General features: G+C 41.6%; 1 protein-coding gene across 2 annotated transcripts in view; it reads left to right on the plus strand.

Annotated features, from left to right (window-relative positions):
- The window catches only part of LOC120860985 (TIR domain-containing adapter molecule 2), a 45,285-nt gene that overhangs the window by 12,105 nt on the left and 12,320 nt on the right, over positions 1–20,860 (plus strand). Inside the window, exon 1 of one of the 2 annotated variants that reach the window (XM_040236696.1) lies at positions 15,734–15,842. The exons of the other annotated variant lie outside the window; for it this stretch is intronic. The gene's annotated coding sequence lies outside the window, so the exon portion shown is untranslated. Of the gene's footprint in view, positions 1–15,733; positions 15,843–20,860 lie in introns of those variants that run through there. 2 annotated transcript variants of the gene reach the window in all.

A 20,860-nucleotide genomic window follows, 5' to 3' on the forward strand; every position in this document is an offset into this window, starting at 1 on the left:
GGGGACACTCTGGCTCCTAGGCACAAGTCTACAAAAGTAGCAGATAAATAGCAGTAATACAGGTTAACATCAGTCTTTTACTTGTGTTGACCCATTGCATCTTTGCAATAATCCTCTGAAGTAAGGATATTATTCCCATTTTACAAATGAGGAAATGGAGTTTAAGAACCCTGCCTGTATATCAGTAATTAGCAAAATATATGAGCCATGGCACTGTGGTTCCAGACCCCTCTTTCTCAACCACTATGCCGTAGTACCTACAAATACCACTGAAGAGTAGATTTCTGAAGGCTTAGCAGTATACCTCAGTAGTGGTTCAGTGCTTTGGTTTTGGAGTTATAGCCAAGATCAGATCATGGTTGGGTGATCTCACACAAATGATCTTGTTAACTCCATATATTTCTTTTTCTTCATTTGTTACTAAGGTTATTTCTACTACAATGAGAATATAATGAGATATTTATTATAAAGCACTTAGGCTCCATGTCTATCATATACAAGTGCTTAATAATAGCTGTGTTTTTGTCATTGGTCCAATTTAATCTCTTGATCTTTCTTTAGTTCTTAAAGTTCTTACTGTAACCTAAGCTCATACGGCTCTTAAATAATATGTAACAAATACAGAAGTCCATCGTGTACATAATCTGCTAGGAGTTCCAAAAATGAGTAAGATAATCAGACCTCCAGGAACATAACAGTTGGGGGAGATGAGATAGCTATGTAAGGAACTTACTTAAATGTTAAGTAAGTCATGAAGCAGGAAGAACTTGAGGTTTCTAAGATACCTACAGGGTGCTAAAGGAGCAAGAAAATACATAGATCAAAAGACTTCCCATGGCATTTTGCTTTGTCCTCTTCCAGAGTCAGGAGGGAGCATGGTTGTCTAGCTGGGCCAGCAGTTGAATTAATCTCTAAATCAGGGATGTCTACTTATTGGTACAGATCAAAAAATATGTTGTTACTAGTAAAGGTGATCTCCTGAATATCTTCTCCATCTTGGTTGTTTCCAAATTCAGGAGGAAAATACAGGGATGTTATCCCTAAACCACAATATGTGCTATTTTTCAGTCTACATTTCTCCATTTTATCCACAAGCTAGCATTATTAGGATGTTTGCTGAAATCTAGAAATAACAGGGTCTGGCATAATCTGTTTTTAGTGCTGTAATTACTAGTCACTACTACTACCTTGTGGCTCAGCTGGTAAAGAATCCGCCTGCAATGCGGGAGACCTGGGTTCGATCCCTGGGTTGGGAAGATGCCCTGGAGAAGGGAAAGGCTACCCACTCCAGTATTCTGGCCTGGAGAATTCCATGGTCTGTAAAGTCCATGGGGCCGCAAAGAGTTGGACATGACTGAGCAACTTTGACTCACTCACTCACTCACTACTACCTTAAAAAGAGAAGGGAACAGAGGAATTTGTGAATTGTGGTTCAGAGAGTAAAACTGACCAGGAATCTACCATCGACATTGATGTCTTTCATTTGAGAAACTGTGGTTCAGAGAGTAAAACTGACCAGGAATCCACCATCCACTTTGATGTCTTTCAGTTTTTCTACAGATTAATGTATATATTTTTAAAGAATTGGTATTGTCTATAACAAATTTTTAAACTTTAAAAAATTGTAAACAGGGTATTAAACATGTACAGCTTAAAGAGAAATAAAATTATAAAGCGCACAGTCAATAACCCATGCTCAGATTAAGAAATGTAGTATTGCCAACACCATAAAAGGCTCTGTGTATCCTTTCCTGACTATTTCTTCATTAGCGATAACCAGTGTTTCACTTGTAATGAAAATATTTTTTCTTTTTACTAGTTATATATGCTAGTTCTTCTTGAACTTTTAAAAAATGTTCCAAGTAATCACAAACTCAGTTTTTTATTAGTAAATAAAAAAATCATATGTGTTTGAATATTTTGTTAATATCAAATTACTGTCAGCCTGCCTGAATACTTGCTTTCTGTGCATGCTTACTCACGTGCTTCTCTCCTCATCAGCAACAGTTCAGTGTGGTCACTGGACCATACTCCGAATAGTACTGATGTCTACATTCCTGAAAAATGCCTAAAAAAATCAGGCAGAAGTGAACATGAATAAAGTTTAATGGAATATTAAATTGTTTAATAAATCAGATGTTAACATATATTCCTTTGTGACTGTTTAGCAAAGTCATCCATGTTAAAGCATATAGCTGTAGTTTCATTACTGTGTAGTAGTCCATCTTATAAATATACTAAAGTTATGATCTTTTCTTATACGATGGCATTTGAATTGTTCCTAGATTTTTGCTGTTCTAAAGCCACTATGAACATTTTTGTTTGTTATGTCCTGTTTGCACATATGTATCATCTCTTGAGAGTACCAGGGCTTCCCTGATAGCTCAGTTGGTAAAGAACGCACCTGCAATGCGGGAGACCCCAGTTTGATCCCTGGGTTGGGAAGATCCCCCGAAGAATACCCACTCCAGTATTCTGGCCTGGAGAATTCCATGGACTATACAGTCCACGGGGTCACAGAGTTGGACACGACTAAGTGACTTTCTTGAGGATACATCTAGGAGTGGAATGTTTGCTTAGAGAGTGTGTGTCTTCATCTTCACTAGGTGACATCTAACTTTTTAAAGCCATAGTATCAATTAGTGCTTTCACCAGTAACAATGGAAAGTTCCACGTTTGTGCTGTTAGACTTTTAAAACTTTAGAGTCTCCTGGGGGTTTGTAATGTAGTAAAAGCAACACTTAAGAATTTGAGAGGAGCTTCCCTGGTGGTCCAGTGGCTGAGACTCCATGCTGCAAACGCAGGGGAACTGGGTTCAATCCCTGGTCAGGAAACTAAATCCCACATGCTGCAGCTAAGACCTGGTGCAGCCAAAGAAAGAATTTGAGAAATAATGATTCGAAGAATAAAACCCATCCAGAAGTCGGTTATCCATTTTGATGTTTTTCAGTTATTTTTCTAGACGTGTATATTTTTAAAGAAACTGCTGTCAAACCTCATTGTTGCTTCATATTTCTGTGAAGTTATTTTTTTCCTCACAGGTTTGTCTACCACATGGATTTCCTCTTTTGTGAAGTCCTTGTTCAGATATTTTGCCCATTTAAAAAAACTGAATGTCTTGATTAACAGGGTTCCTTTATATATTCAGGAGATTAATCTTTTGGTTATAACTATTTCAAATATCTTCTCACAGTCTGTGTTTATCTTTCTGCTTCTAGTGAAATACATCAGTCTTTTCCCATCTTGGTTTTTTTTTTAAATTTATTTATTTTAATTGGAGGCTAATTACTTTACAATATTGTATTGGTTTTGCCATACATCAACATGAATCCACCATGGATGTACACGTGTTCCCCGTCCTGAACCCCCCTCCCACCTCCCTCCCTGTACCATCCCTCTGGGCTTGTTGGTGTTTTAATGTGTTGTTAAAGAAATACTTCTCTATCCTGAGGTCATGAATATCTTCTGTACTATGTTCTAAAATATGATAGTTTTGTCTTCTACTTGGATTGAGTTTTTTGTTTGGGATAAGGTAGGTGAACAGGTTCGTTCCCCCACCCCTTAAAAACTCATCTCTCTGTTGATTTGCCATGCCAAATCTTTCATCTGTTAAGTGCCCATATTTATCTGAGTCTTTCTGGGCTCTGTTTTATTCCATTAACATCTTGCTCATATACCAGTAACATCCTTTCTTAATTATTAAGCTTTAACAGTTCTTGATATTGGTAAAACAAATGTTTCTACCTTGTTCTTTAAGATATTGGCTGTAATCTGTGCTTTACACTTTTAAACAAAGTTCAGAGTTGCACAAATTTCAAAATAAAATTTTCAAAACAAAATAAATGTTAGAATTTTGATTAAAAATTGTATTCAGTGTATGAACAGTTCTTTTTAATAGTGCATTTTCCATTGAATGAACCTCTTTGCATTGTTATGGTCTTTAGAGCTTTTGATAAAGATTTGTAAGCATCTTCATATATGAGTTCCGTATACTTTTGTTAATCTTGTTTTCTTTATATTTTTTCATGCTATTATAATCCCTAAATTGCTTATTTTTCATTTGTTGTTGATATGTGGAAACACAACTTTCAGATTGATTCTTCTATTCAGCACTTTGCTAAATTCTTTTGTCAGTTCTCATAATATTCTTTTGGACTTTTCTGTATATAGTTGTATCATCTGCAAGTGAGGACAGATTTTCTTCCTATTTCTCACACCTTTCTTTTCTTTGTTTTCCTTGTCTAATTACATTTGCAGAGACCTCCACTACAATGTTGAATAGAAGCCATTTCAGACATTCTTGTTTTGTTTCTGTTCTATAGGCATGCTTTCAGCGTATCCATAGACAGTTTATGGTATTTTTACTAAATTGGGAAATTTCCCTTCTATTCTTAGTTTGCAGAGAATTTTTTATGATCTAAATGCTGTTGAATTTTATCAAAAACTTTTTTCTGAATTTATTGAGGAAGATGATTGTTTGCCACCTTTATTCTCTTTATTCTTTTTATGTGGTCAGAGAATTGCTTTCCTATTATTAAACCAATCTTCTTCTGAAGTAAAACAAGTCTAGTCATGATGTGATGTTAGTTTTTGATAACTGGATTTGGTTTGTTTATCAAGGTTACATATCCATATACAGTGAGTTAGAGAGTGGCTTTCTTTTCCTAGTTTCTGGAGGAGCTTCTGTAAGATTTACATTGCTCTTCCTGAAATGTTTTACTACAAATCTAAGGTGAAGTTTGCTTGGTTGGAGTCTGGTGTGGTTTTTGTGGGATGCTGACTTCATTTTTTTTAAATTAGTAAGACTGTTTCTATTAATATGTAATACTGATAAATGGAATATTCCTGAAAGTCTGTCCATTTCATCTACATTTTCAAATTTATTAGCCCAGTATTATTCCTTCCTTTTTTAATTTTATGCCAGATCTGTACTGATGTCCTGCTTTTCATTCCTAATGCTGCTATATGTAGTATACAAATTCATACCACTGTGTATTACATAAGATATTTGTACTTCTACCTTTTTTACTTGACCAGTCTTACCAGAGGTTTATCACTTTTATTTTTTTTTATTAATCCAATGAGCTGGTATTTTTTTCCGTTTTTATTGGAATATAATTGACATGCAGCACCATATAAATTTAAGGTGTACAGCAGAATTTGACTTCCATACATCATGAAATGATTACCACAATAATTTCAGTGAACACCCATCATCTCATATAGATATATAATAAAATTTTAAAAAAATTTTTGTGATGAGAATTCTTAATGAGTTCTTAACAATTCTCTTAGCAACTTTCATGTGTAATATACAGCAATGTTAATTATATTGATAATGTACTTTATATCCTTAGTGCTTATTTATCTTATAGCTGGTAGTTTATGCCTTTTGCGCACCTCACTCAGTCCCGCCTTGCCCCTGAGAACGGCATCTCTGCCTCTGGTGACCACAGATCTGACCTCTTTCTGTGAGGTTGGTTGGTTGCTGTCCTACAGCTCTGTGACCAATCCTGGTGCACAGCATAGTGATCCAGTATTTCTGTACATTGCAAAATGGTCATTATGATGAGTCTAGCTGCCCGCTCTCACCATACAAACATGTTCTGTTATTATTGACTGTATTCCCCACACTGTACACTTCATCCCAGAGACTCATTTACTTTGTACGGAAATGTGTACCCCATAATTTCTCTTACCTGTTTCATTCATCCCTCCACCCCTCTTCCCTCTGACAACCACCTGTTTATTACCTGTATCTATGCCTATTTCTGTTTCATTTGTTCATTGGTTTTTTGGATTCCACATATAAGTGAAATACAGTATTTGCCTTTCTCTGTTTGACTGACTGCTTTATCCCATCTACCAGTTGTCATAAATCCATTGTCTTCCTTGGTATATATTTAATGTCTGTTTCATTGATTGCAACTTTTTATGATTTTCTTGTTTTCTAGTTTGAGTTCAGGAAATATTAATAGTAAAGCCTCTTTTGCCATGGGGTGGCTACCCGTCTAGAGAAATAAGTTGAGAAGCAGAGTTGTATTTTCATCAACAAGAGTTGGAAAGACAAAGGTTGGGTTAGGTATCCACCAAAAGTGGTGAGACACCTATTGCTCTAGACTGGAGCCCAAGGGCGCTACCCTGGAGTGAGGGTACAAACTTCCTGAATTTGACTGGGTGAATTCTATCTATGTCTTAAGGTATTTATTGTGTTTCCTCATGTTTCATCTTGAGTGGAAACATTGGTCCAAATGACCTGTTTTTTTAATTTTCCACTTGGTAGAAGTTCGAGGTTACAACTTAGTCATGAATAAGATATACAGTCTCTGTGCTTTCATTCTCTATTGTACATCACCCTTGGGTGACTCAAGGGGTTCCAGATGATAACATCCTTTGGCCAGTGACTCATTTATTCATTAAGCAAATATTTATTTAGTGCCAAGTATGCTCTATCCTTTTTTCTAGTAACAGGGATTCAGTGATAAATAAGAACCTAGTGTTTTAAGAAACAGAGTTTTTATAAGTCAGTTTTTATATGAGATGTTTTTTAACCTGAGGTGAATACCTTAAAATTATTTGCAAGTTTTAACATATCTTTAGTCTTCTGAAGAGAGTTTATAGTGTTTATCACATTTTTGGGAGTTCATGATTCACAAAGTTTTATTAAAGAATCACTGCTCTATAAGAGTAATTTTAGCTTTTTTATATTAGTGCAAAGGTTTAAATTCCAAGCCTAATTTGTAATTTATTCTGCATGGTGGGAATTGCAGAGCTGGATGCTGACTGACTTTAAATAAAGCTTTCTGTTATTTAATAGATGTTTGACTACCCACTGTGTGCTCGGCAGTGAGGATACTGAAGTAAATATGATAGTTTGTACCTACAAGGCACATGGACAAAGACTCCAAGCATAAAACTATAATATAAATCTTACCTAAAAACAATAGTTCTCAAATATTGGTGGTATAAGAATCACTTAGTCAACTTGTAAAAAAAACATCTTTCTCATGTTCTTTCCCATGACTGTAAGACTTTGATTCAGTACACCTGGACTGAATCTTGGACACCTCCCCAAAATGCTGATGCAAGTGTTTTTAAAACACTTTGAGAAGTAGTAACATTTTGAGAAGTAGTAACAGTAAACAAACAAAAAAAGTGAAAGTGCTGTGCTCAGTATGCCAGCAAATTTGGAAAACTCAGCAGTGGCCACAGGACTAGAAAAGGTCAGTTTTCATTCCAATCCCAAAGGCAATGCCAAAGAATGTTCAAACTACCACACAATTGCACTCATCTCACATGCTAGTAAAGTAATGCTCAAAATTTTCCAAGCCAGTCTTCAAGAGTACGTGAACCATGAACTTCCAGATGTTCAAGCTGGATTTAGAAAAGGCAGAGGAACCAGAAATAATATTGCCAACATCTGCTGGATCATCAAAAAAGCAACAGAGTGCCAGAAAAACATCTGCTTTACTGACTATGCCAAAGCCTTTTGTGTGGATCACAGGAAACTGTAAAATTGTTCACGAGATGGGAATACCAGACCACCTGACCTGCCTCTTGAGAAATCTGTATGCAGGTCAGGAAGCAACAGTTAGAACCAGACATGGAACAACAGACTGGTTCCAGATAGGGAAAGGAGTATGTCAAGGCTGTGTATTGGCACCCTGCTTCTTTAACTTATATGCAGAGTATATCATGAAAAACGCTGGACTGGATGAAGCACAAGCTGGAATCAAGATTGCCAGGAGAAATATCAATAACCTCAGATATGCAGATGACACCACCCTTATGGCAGAAAGTGAAGAACTAAAGAGCCTCTTGATGAAAGTGAAAGAGAAGAGCGAAAAAGTTGGCTTAAAGCTCAACACTCAGAAAACTAAGATCATGGCATCTGGTCCCATCACTTCATGGCAAGTAGATGGTGAAACAGTGACAAACTTTGTTCTTGGGGCTCTAAAATCATTGCAGATGGTGACTACAGCCATGAAATTAAAAGACACTTGCTTCTTGGAAGAAAAGTTATGACCTAGACAGCATGTTAAAAAGCAGAGACATAACCTTGCCAACAAAGGTCTGTCTAGTCAAGGCTATGGTTTTCCCAGTGGTCATGTATGGATGTGAGCATTGGACTATAAAGAAAGCTGAGCACTGAAAAATTGATGCTTTTGAACTGTGGTGTTGGAGAAGACTCTGAGAGCCCCTTGGACTGCAAGGAGATCCAACCAGCCCATCCTAAAGGAAATCAGTCCTGAAAATTCATTTGAAGGACTGATGCTGAAGCTGAAACTCCAATACTTTGGCCACCTGATGCGAAGAGCTGACTCATTGGAAAAGACCCTGATGCTGGGAAAGATGGCCAGAGAAGGAGACAACAGAGGTTGAGACGGTTGGATGGCATCACTGACTCAATGGACGTGAGTCTGAGTGAACTCTGGGAGTTGGTGATGGACAGGGAGGCCTGGCGTGCTGCAGTCCATGGGATGGTGAAGAGTCGGACACGACCGACGACTGAACTGAACTGAACCAAACAGTAAACACTTCAGTAACACTATATGCCTGCTGCACTGTGTTCTACATTCAATAAAATTTATGTGTTCCTCTCAACACTGCTCTTTCCCACTTCACAGATTAAGAAACTGACACCCAATGATTAAACTGACTTGCCAAAGGTCACACAGTTCGTGCTAGAACCAGGGTTCAAACGCAGATATCTGCAGGGGCAGGCATGTTTCTCCCTGTGTTCATGTAACCTTCCAGTCATGCAAAGGTAAGTGATGAGCTGACCTTGACCCTCAGTGGGTTCTCTCATCTCCAGAATCTCCCTGTAGATTTTTGGCTAGTCGACTGGTCTGCTGTACACCTCACATGAGCCATGACTTCAGGCTAACAGCTGTGAGCTTTCCCCATTTATGTCCCCTCAAGTTTGCAGTTTTTATGGCAGCACACCAGGTGTGGACTTGACTGAGAGCAGTATTTGGGCTCCTGGCCTTCATTGTTGGCCTCACAGTGGTAGCGCTGTTGCCCCAACAAAGCTGAGGTGTGTACGAGGGTCAGGAGATGAGAACAGTTAGTTCCTGGCAAGAATGCCACAGATTCCAACCCAGAATTCAGCAGGATTTTTCAAAGTGAATAAATGATTATCAACTTGTTTGCATTTGGTCAATTTCCAGAGCCCTTGAGTGATAGTTTTTGACTGTTTTGTCCAGTTTACATTTGTTTTGAGCGGAGAGAATTTGACAGTTTCTTCGGAATCACTGGAAGTGCCTCCTATCCATTTTGTCAGGTCTGGGATTTGATTTTACCCACATACAGTGCCTGTTACTGTTTGATGGATTCTGGCAGAAGACACACAACTCCTGGATCAGAAAAAAGGTTTTATTGTTTGTGACACAGCAAGCAGCACTACTTTCAGCGTATATGCAACGGTCTGTGTCACATCTGAGGAACACTGAGCTTAAGGAATCCACCACTCTTAAGCAGTAAGCTTGCTTGTTCTCTGTGGAGGGTGACTGTGCCTCATATCTCACGCTTGCCCACTCTACATGCTGCCCTGAGAAATGGCTCAGGTAAATGGTAGCCAGGATCTTGCACGTACTCATTAAGACAGAGAGGAACACAAGAGATGCATGCACAACTGCCTCCCCCAGTTTATTTCACCTAGTTGATAGGAACAAAGCTGTTAATATCTCACATTTTAAATGTCTTAGGACCTGTGGTGATACTTCCTTTCTATTTCTAATACTGTTATCTGTATCTTGTTTCTTTTTTTCGTACTTAGTTTTACCAGTGGTTTATTAATTTTATTAATCTTTTTCAAAGAACCATATTTTGCTCTTGTTGGTCCTCTGTTATTCCTGTTTCTTTAATTTCTGGCCTTATTTTTGTTTTTTCTGTCTTTTTATTTGGATTTCATTCCCTAGATTTTTTCTTTCCTGATTTTTTTTTTTTTTTTTTACCTCTCTCTTGTGGTGTAAATTTAAGATTCCTTGCTGGCACCCCTGATTTTTTTTTAAACCACACTTCTATTTACTTTTCAATAAGTTTAAATCCTTGAAGAGTACAGCATCACATGGATTCTGTGTCCAATGGCCTTTGTAAGAAGGTTGCTTTGGAATTTGGCAGAAGCCATGCTACTGTTTCCATGAGCGTGAGTTTTTTCCCAGATTACTCTGGTTTTATTAGGTTTTCCCCCAGGCATTACTGTGTGTGTTCTTTGCTTTGTACACATAAGCACATCTCTTGCCTAGATAGAATTCAGTTCATTTCGAGCATATAAACTTTCAATTTTCAAGACAGGTGTGTGTTCCCTCTGGCTCCTTAGACCCTGCTTATAGCCAGCAAAGATGGCCTTGGACAACAGCCTGCCAGACGTATTTGTCGTTTTAAAAGTCCTGTTCCCAGCAGGCCCCCACAGGGCCCAAGATGGCAGGAAGAGAACAGCTTGCTCCCCGATTGCCTGATGTGGTTGTGCAGACAAGTGACTCCCTGCTGTTTTCTGATGTGTGTTTAGCAACAGAAATTCCTCTCATATTTTATCTGTATCCCACAAGTTTTGATATTTAGTATTTTTAGTCATATTCAAGTGAAAATACTTGATGAGTCATGCTGTGATGTTTTGATCCATGGTATATTTTGAAGTCTGCCTTTTAACTTCCAAACATACAGGAGCTTTTTTTGTTTTTCTTTTTGCTTTTGTTTTCCAGATTAGTGGTTAGTGTAGATATTCATTTTTTTTTCAATCTTTTGATTTGTTTTGATTTTGCTTTGTGGAGACTTTCTCAGTGGCCAAAAATATGATCTGATTTTGTTAATGTTCTGTATGTATCTGAAAAGAATATTCTGAAATTGCATCAAGTGCCATAATCTGTATATGTCAGTGAGGTCAAGTTCATTAATCATGTACAAATCATTTTATGCCCTTACTGACTGAGGTGAGTCTGCTGGACATAGGTAAGATATCCAGGGAAATGGTAGAGTAAGTGAAAGAGGACAGTGGATCAACATCCTGCAAACACCAGCAAGGAATGACAAGGGTTTCAGGGGTGTGAAGCCACAGGGGAAACATCCTGCGTGTCAGAGAAGCCATGTCTTTACTGACTGAATTAGCGCTCCCACTTTACTCTGCTTTCTTTCATTCATTCATCCGTTCTTTTCAGTGAGTAGATCTGAACTGTAAACAGCGCCCTTGTCTGTCTCCTGCTCTAGACTGCAAAAGCTCCATGAGCACTGGGCAGTGTCTGTCTTCTTCACATTGTATCCCTAGTGCCTAGCACACACAAGACACTAAGTAATTCATACTTGTGGCATAAGTGATAGGTGCGTTTTCTTGAAACCTGTACTGGATAATTTGAGAAGAAAACTTAAACTTGTGACCAATTTGAAATTTCAGTACAGCATGTGAATATTTATGAAGAACAATGCAAAATTTGGAGCAACTTAAAACCTAAAATGAGACTATTCAATTTGTCCTCGACATGAGTCACTTCAGGTTCATTTACACGTGTAATGTGGGTGGTGCTGAGGAAGTAAATGTTTTACAAGTTGGATGAGCATGAAGTCTCCCTGGGTTGTTAATATCAAGGAAATTGAGTATCTGGAGGAGACAGTGGTCAAGTTTGTCAGTTGCCAAAGGGAGACTGCCAGAGAAAATGAAGGCAACGAAAGTACCAGGGTTAGGAACAGTTCAGTTCAGTCGCTCAGTTGTGTCCGACTCTGCGATCCCATCAATTGCAGCACGCCAGGCCTCCCTGTCTATCACCAACTCCCGGAGTTCACTCAGACTCACATCCATCGAGTCAGTGATGCCATCCAGCCATCTCATCCTCTGTCGTCCCCTTCTCCTCCTGCCCCCAATCCCTCCCAGCATCAAAGTCTTCCAATGAGTCAGCTCTTTGCATGAGGTGGCCAAAGTACTAGAGTTTCAGCTACCCCACTTCTGAGGTCGGGCAGCGGCTGAGAGTGCCAGGCTGCGACAGTGCAGGAGCAGCTCAGAGGAGCTACCCTACGTCGGAGGTCAGGGGTGGTGGCTGGGAGGAGCAACCCCACATCCAAGGAGTGGTGGCTGCACGGGCGCAGGAGGGCCTAGAGGAGCTATTCCATGTTCAAGGTCAGGAGGGGCAGTGGTGAGGAGAAAACCCTCGTCCAAGGTAAGGAGCAGTGGCTGCACTTTGCTGGAGCAGCCATGAAGAGATACCCTACGTCCAAGGTAAGAGAAACCCAAGTAAGATGGTAGGTGTTGCAAGAGGGCATCAGAGAGCAGACACACTGAAACCATACTCACAGAAAACTAGTCAATCTAATCACACTAGGACCACAGCCTTGTCTAACTCAGTGAAACTAAGCCATGCCCTTGGGGCCACCCAAGACGGGCAGGTCATGGTGGAGAGGTCTGACAGAATGTGGTCCACTGGAGAAGGGAATGGCAAACCCCTTCAGTATTCTTGCCTTGAGAACCCCATGAACAGTATGAAAAGGCAAAATGACAGGATACTGAAAGAGGAACTCCCCAGGTCAGTCGGTGCCCAATATGCTACTAGAGATCAGTGGAGAAGTAACTCCAGAAAGAATGAAGGGACGGAGCCAAAGTGAAAACAACACCCAGTTGTGGGTGTGACTGGTGACAGAAGCAAGGTCCGATGCTGTAAAGAGCAACATTGCATAGGAACCTGGAATGTTAGGTCCATGAATCAAGGCAAATTGGAAGTGGTCAAACAGGAGGTGGCAAGAGTGACCATCGACGTTCTAGGAATCAGCGAACTATAATGGACTGGAATGGGTGAATTTAATTCAGATGGCCATTATATCTATTACTGTGGGCAGGAATCCCTTAGAAGAAACGGAGTAGCCATCATGGTCAACAAAAGAGTCCAAAATGCAGTACTTGGATGCAACCTCAGAAGCGACGGAATGATCTCTGTTCATCTCCAAGGCAAACCATTCAATATCATAGTAACCCAAGTCTGTGCCCCAACCAGTAACACTGAAGAAGCTGAAGTTGAACGGTTCTGTGAAGACCTACAAGACCTTTTAGAACTAACGCCCAAAAAAGATGTCCTTTTCATTCTAGGGGACTGGAATGCAAAAGTAGGAAGTCAAGAAACATCTGGAGTAACAGGCAAATTTGGCTTTGGAATATGGAATGAAGCAGAGCAAAGGCTAATAGAGTTTTGCCAAGAAAATGCACTGGTCATAGCAAACACTCTCTTCCAACAACACAAGAGAAGACCCTACACATGGATACCACCAGATGGTCAACACCGAAATCAGGGTTAGGAACAGGGAGGCAACTATTTACCTGAAAGAGTGAAACAGAGGGTGGAGGAAAACCCGGCTGTCGGTGGGTAATGAATTGTGTTGACATAGGCTTAATAGGGCATTTCACCAAGTAAACAATCTGCCAGTGCCACTTTCGATGGCCCATCCTGATGTTAGGTAGTGGGGAGAGGGAGAGAAAATAACCTAGCTCTACCTGTATGTAGTAAGCCTCTGAGATCCAGGTGCTCCTCTGTCCATGGGAATCTCCAGGCAAGAATACTGGGGTGGGGTCCCTCCTCCAGGGGATTCCCTTCTGCAGGGGATCTTTCTAACCCAGGGATGGAACCTGGGTCTCCTGAATTGCAGGCGGGTTCTTTACCAGCTGAGCCACCAGGGAAGCCCCAGAGATCCAGGTTCAGCTCAGTTCAGTTCAGTTCCTCAGTCGTGTCCGACTCTGCGGCCCCATGAATCGCAGCACGCCAGGCCTCCCTGTCCATCACCAACTCCTGGGGTTCACTCCAACTCACGTCCATCGAATCGGTGATGCCATCCAGCCATCTCATCCTCTGTTGTCCCCTTCTCCTCCTGCCCCCAATCCCTCCCAGCATCAGAGCCTTTTCCAATGAGTCAACTCTTCGCATGAGTGGGCCTTCCATTCCAGTTTACTATTCATTGTCTTCTCTGAGGTTTCGTAATGGAGTTCTCCTTCAGCAGTGAGTAGGGATTGCCTGAAAAGGGCCCGCATACAGGGTAGGGGAGGTGGGGTGGTGGTGGTATATGTGATTTCTGAATTGGGGTCTTTGGGTATGATTAGGATTGGAAACCTGAGAGAGAGATGGTAGGATTACATATCTGGCTTTCCATCGTCTTAAATTACTTGGTTGTTTTTTTGTTCTTCCTACCCTGCTTATTTAACTTATAAGCAGAGTACATCATGAGAAACGCTGGGCTGGAAGAAGCACAAGCTGGAATCAAGATTGCCAGGAGAAATATCAATAACCTCAGATATGCAGATGACACCACCCTTATGGCAGAAAGTGAAGAGGAACTAAAAAGCCTCTTGATGAAAGTGAAAGAGGAGAGTGAAAAAGTTGGCTTAAAGCTCAACATTCAAAAAACGAAGGTCATGGCATCTCGTCCCATTACTTCATGGGAAATAGATGGGGAAACTGGAAACAGTGTCAGACTTTATTTTGGGGGGCTTCAAAATCACTGCAGTTGGTGACTGCAGCCATGAAATTAAAAGACGCTTACTCCTTGGAAGGAAAGTTATGACCAACCTAGATAGTATATTGAAAAGCAGAGACATTATTTTGCCAACAAAGGTCCGTCTAGTCAAGCTATGGTTTTTCCAGTGGTCATGTATGGATGTGAGAGTTGGACTGTGAAGAAAGCTGAGCAACGAAGAATTGATGCTTTTGAACTGTGGTGTTAGAGAAGACTCTTGAGAGTCCCTTGGACTGCAAGGAGATCCACCCTGGGATTTCTTTCGAGGGAATGATGCTGAAGCTGAAACTCCAGTACTTTGGCCACCTCATGCGAAGAGTTGACTCACTGGAAAAGACTGATGCTGGAAGGGATTGGGGGCAGGAGGAGAAGGGGACGACAGAGGATGAGATGGCTGGATGGCATCACTGACTCGATAGACGCGAGTCTGAGTGAACTCCGGAATTTGGTGATGGACAGGGAGGCCTGGCGAGCTGCGATTCATGGGGTCGCAGAGTCGGACACGACCGGGCGACTGAACTGAAGTGAACTGAAACATTCAGTGGCGTTTCGGCTGCGATACAGAATCTGAGAAAGTAATCTTTCTCAAGGTGGCTTTCGGCCGGGCATGTGTGCGTGTGTGCGTTTGGGGGGCGGGGGGTGGTTACTGATGCGCCACCGTCCCTGACCAGGGATGTGGTTGATTGCTGCAGCAGTCAGTGAGAGAACCCCAAAGAGAAAGGAAAAGTCAAGGGACCAACCTGGAGGAACTGGAGTGTCGCTGTACCTCGAGGAGAGTCTTAGAGAGTTTGGGTGAGACTGGCTGTTTCTTTCCTTTATAGAGTCTAGAGGCTTCTGTTGGGAGCCCCGGGGCTTGCTGCAGGCTGTGTTTGGGCGCGCTGGGTAGGCGCAGAGGCCGCGGCTGCAGCTCCCACCCTAGCGCCCAGGTCTGCAGGGAAGAGACAGTGGAGTCCTTCTTCCCTCCTAGCCTCCAAGTCGGCTCTCGCGGGCCTCTAAAAAACAATAACAAGGCAGGAGTGCGGGCTGAACTGCCCTGCGCGAGCTCCTCTCCTTCGCCGTCCCGGCCGGCTCCTTCCCGCAGCCACCCGAAGACTTCCCGCCTGATGCACCTCGGTCTCCCCGCGCGGGGGAGTGGACCCGTAAACGCCTAAGCGGCGGCGCGCCCCTGAGGGGCGGGACGCGCCGGCCCCCGGACTTCCGCGCGCCGCGCGCGTGCCGCGGGCGTGGGGCGGGTCCGCGCCTCCGGCCGCCCGTCTCGACCCCCGCCCACCGGAAGTCGCGTAGCGCTCGGCGGGCGAGGAAGACGTCGCGTGGGGCTCGGAGCAGCGCACCTCCCCGGCAAGTAGCCGGCGTCCGCGCGGGTGGGCCGGGGCCCGGGAGGGTCGGGCGCTGGGCGGGCCGCCACCTCGGGGAGCGGGGCTGGGGGAGCCGACCGTCTATTCGGCTGAGTCGCCTTCCTCTGAGGGGAGAGTCCCTCTCGAAACTCTTACCTTTCTTGAGCCTCAATTTTGCCAGGAAAACCTTTTTTTTTTTTGAGGAAATCTCAGAACCCTAAGCAAAGAGCCCAGCGTCTCAGAAGGCTTAAAAGTTCTCCTGGTGGGAGTCTCCCCCAGGCACGCTTGAGTCTGTGCTGAAAGTTTTGGTTTTGGTTTGCTTATTTGGGACCTTGTCCAAAAGCTAATTTGGATGAAAAGAATTAGGGCTGGCAGCGGTGAGCTCGTTTTCAGTATTGTTAGGACCTATCCAGTTTTTCATGGCAGTAAACTTTAAAAATCCTTAAAAATATGGCCCATTTTAACATCGTAAGTAATGTGTTGGTTACAGATGGAGTTAAGCACCTCACTGAAATCAAAAAGTAGATGAGCAGATACAGAGTAATGACTTACCTCCTCCTCCTGAAGCAAAATGAATATTCTTTAGATGTCCAGCTGTGTATTGGATCTTTTGCACCTCATCTGTAGAGTCATTTGCTCCCTGTGATATTTTAAAAATTTATTCATTTAACAAATACCTCCTGATAAATCAGTTATCTGTGCGAGTTTTCACCTCCTATGAATCAGTTATTTGCTCCCTCCTCGATATTTTCTCCTTCATGTGGCTGTCAGGTCACCACTTTCTGAATGTCTTTCCACCTCCCTGGCCACTCTTTCTATGTCTCCATGCTTCTCCTCTTTTTAGCCACCACAGTTAGACTGCTACGGTGTTTGGTTACTTTCTCCCAAGGCAATTTTTATCCCAAGCCATATTTCATGACTATAAATACCATCTATAAGCTGATGACTTTCAGATTTTTCTTTCTAGCTTCACTTCTCTCCTGAGCTCTAGATTAACATCTAGTATCTAGCTTAACATGTTCACTTGGAAGTCTGATGGGCATTTAAATTTAGTATGTTCCAAAAGAATTACGGACAGGCATCCACCCAGTCCTCTCTTCTGTTCTCTCATTTACCTTCCTTATCACAGGAAATGTTACTGCCATCCAGTGAGGCTGAAAGTCTAGGGATTGACATTTATTTGACTCCTCTTTTCAGCTCAGACCCCACATCCAAGCATCCAGCCAACTGTTGACTCTGCCTTAGAAAGATAGCTCAAATCCTATCATATGTTATGCCCTCTCTAACACAAACCACAATCTTCTTTTACCCGGAAGACTTCCCGCCTCTACCCTTGCTCTTGTCTTCAGTGTTTCTCCAAACAGCAGCTATTTTTAGAAATATCTAGTCAGAGCTTTCCCCTCTCTTCAGAACCTTCTGGTGGCTTCTCATCAGAATCATAAAAACAAAATTCTGACTGTGGCTACAGACCCTGTGTCATCACACCCCTGACTGCTTTCCTGGCCGTCTCTCCGGCTTCCGCACCCTGCTCACTCGGCTGGAGTGGCTCTGATTTTGCTGCCATTCTCCTTGCCTGCAGGGGTCTCTACTAGACTGTCGCAGGCTGTACACCTTCACTTTACCCATTCCCCTCTTCCGGCTTTCTAAAGGATTACTGCCTTAGTCCTGATGACATCGTCTCAACCCTTACTGTCTGCGTCAGTGGCTCTTAGATACCGAACAGTACTCTAATATCGCATGAAGCTGATGGCACTTTTAAATCATCACTGGTTGCTAAAGCTCTCTAATATTAAAAGAGCACAAGCATCTTTCTCACAAGTCTCATTTTGACAAAATGTACAGTTTGCTCTTACAGTCTGTGTTTCTATAAAATGTTGTTTCTGGTTTGGAGAAGATTTGCACTTTAAGGCCAGTTCTCATTTTGAAATACAGAAAATGAAAGGAAAATCCTCCATTTACTGGAAAGAATATGCAATTTTTTTCTTTTCCAATTTCTTTTCTTCAGTGGGAAGCAGTAGTCTCTGACTTGGAGCCTTGTTGAATGGTTCCAGAAGCAGGTTGTCATAACAGGAAGAAGAAAAATGAAGGTGCTTGTTCAGAGGTTATTATATGCATTTTTAAGTTGTGTAGTGACTAAGACAGTACCACAGAATATCAAGTTTGCATAACAAAATTCAGTTCTCTCTTTAAAATATGTGGGAATGGAAATAAAAAGCAATATTTTCATCTTCTCAAAGAGCTGTTGGGGAATAAAAGATCATTTAATTTATAATATTTATTTCCTATTTTAATCTAAGCAACTAGTTCTGTGATATTATCAGTAGTGTATATCCTACCTTCCTCTCTTTTAAAAGAATAGAAAAAACTTTTTTTCATGTCAGAATTTGGATTTTAGATGTTTGAATAAATATTTAAAATAGAAGAGTAAATAAAAATTCAAAGTAAAGGGGTTTGGAACATGGAACGATGTATGCATAGGATGGATAAAGGGAAGCCTAGAGTGAAGTTGGGATCAAAGTCCTGCCCCAGGCTTCTCTGTGTAGATCAGACAGCACTCATTAGCATGGAGCATCTGAGCAGCTGAGAAAAGAGGCAGGCTCTGCAGGGGAAGATCAGCTTGTGCTTTTTTGTTTTTCTACCTGACAGAAGCAATTTTTAAAAAATTACTGATTTATTTTTGGCTGTGTGGGATCTTCGTGGCTCCCTCGGCTTTCTCTAGTTGCGGTGAGCCAGGGCTGCTCTCTGCTTGTGGCCTGTGGGCTTCTCGTTGTAGTGTTTCTCTTGCTGCAGGACACAGGCTCTATAGCATTACGGCTTCAGTAGTTTCAGCTCCTGGGCTCTAGGGCACAGACTTAATAGTTGTGGCATATGGGCTTAGTTTTTCCAAGGCGTGTGGAATCCTGATCTTCCCCTGACCAGGGATTGAAGCTATGCCTCCTGCATTGGCAGGTGGATTCTTTATACCACTGAGTCACCAGGAAACCCTTGACAGAAGCAGTTTTTAAAAGTAATTTAACATTTACTTGCTCCAAGTTCTGTTTTAAGTACTGTGGAAATGAATACTCTGTCCTCTGGTGTGTGTGTGTTGTTCAGTGGGATATTGGAGGACCACTATTGGGTTTAGAGTTAGAAAACCCCAACTATTATAAGTTTGTATATAGGTTTAAAAAAAAAAAAGGGAGATCAGGCAGAGTTAAACCTGGATGTGGGTTAAAACCATCCAAAATGTGCACATGTGGCACCTAAGAAATATACTCTCTGGAGCATCAGGTTAACATGACCTCTATTTAGAAATACAAAACCTAGAGAACAACATATTTTCTTAAAAAAAAAAAAAATCTTTTTTTTTTTTCTAGATTACATCCATACATGTACCATACACAGATAACCAATGTTACCTTTTTGATGTACTTCTTTCCAATCTGTATTGTCTGTAGTTTGTTTTTACCAAGCTAAGATCATACTACAGGATCATTAAAATTTCTTGTATGTTATTAAAGTTTTCTCATGTCATTAAAATAATTCATAACATTTGTAAACATTTTAATGATTTCATAGAGTTTGTCATGTGAATAATATGACATAGTTTATGTTGCCTTTCCCTACTATTTGAAATTTTTGATTATTTACCTCCAATAGAATGTTGGCTAGCCTACAATACTGTATTCAAGTTCTCTAATAAGAAATATATTTCATGTAACTCATATTTCAATATTTCAATAAAATAGTTCCCTAGATCCTGTGATAGGAGAAAGCTGAGCAAGTTTGAGAAATAAAACAGAACCCATGTGCAGGGAACCGGGGGAGCAGAGGAGAAAGAATCATGAGATGACCTTGGAGCTGAAGGAGTCAGATCCTGAAGGGCATCCTTTGCCATATTAAGAAATTTTGATTCTAAGAGCAGTGGGAAGCCATTGCAGGGTTGTTCAGTTCAGTTCAGTCAGTCAGTCGTGTCCGACTCTTTGGGACCCCATAGACTGTAGCACGCCAGGCTTCCCTGTCCATCACCAACTCCCAGAGCTTGATCAAACTCAGGTCCATTGAGTCGGTGATGCCATCCAAGCATCTCATCCTCTGTCATCCCCTTCTCCTCCTGTCTTTCCCAGCTTCAGGGTCTTTTCCCAGTGAGTCAGTTCTTTGCATCAGGTGGCTAAAGTATTGGAGTTTCAGCTTCAGCATCAGTCCTTCCAGTGAATACTCAGGACTGATTTCCTTTAGGACTGACTGGTTGGATCTCCTTGCAGTCCAAGGGACTCTCAAGAGTCTTCTCTAACACCACAGTTCAAAAGCATCATTTCTTTGGCACTCAGCTTTCAACTCTCACATCCATACATGACCACTGGAAAAACCATAGCTTAAAATTGTGTGGCTGCTGAGGGGAGAATGAATCAGACTGAGCAAGAGTGGCCATGGAAGACCAGTTAGGAAGGAGCAGTGTGGTGGACTAGGGGAGAGATACTGATCTAGAATGAAAATGCAATAAGGGGGGCAGTGGAACATTTTGAGATGTGTTCTGCAGGTTAACTTGGTGATAGCTTAGAAGTGAAAGTGTAGGAGTGGAGGGAACAATGTCAGTGATTGCTGAGGTGACTGGGCAGATCGATGGTGCTGTTTTCCATGGTGGAAAAGTCTGGGGAAATAAGGTGGAAGCTACCTCCCAGACCAGCAAGGAAGGCAAGTTAAAAGTACAGCACAGTGCATATTATAAGAGGTGCGAGCAGGATATTATTGGCAGGTGGAGGAGACATGCTTAACTCAACCTGGGGATAAAAAAAAATTTTTACAGTCGCTCAGTCACGTCCGACTCTTTGCGACCCCACGGACTGCAGCACGTCTGTATTCTGATTGGGTCAATAATTTATATAATAAGGATGTTACAGAGTTGTGTTGGGCTGTCCCTCAACCTGAAAAACTGTTAATCTTATATTTGGAATTTTATGATTCATTCGTTCATTCAAAAGGTATTGTTGAATGCTGACTGTTACAAGGCTCTGGAGTTACAGGCACAAGAAAGAATTGGTATTACCCCAGTAGAGTTTACAGGC

This window comes from Oryx dammah, unplaced genomic scaffold (genome assembly GCF_014754425.2).
Source record: "Oryx dammah isolate SB20612 unplaced genomic scaffold, SCBI_Odam_1.1 HiC_scaffold_11210, whole genome shotgun sequence".
NCBI classification, from domain to species: Eukaryota; Metazoa; Chordata; class Mammalia; order Artiodactyla; family Bovidae; genus Oryx; species Oryx dammah.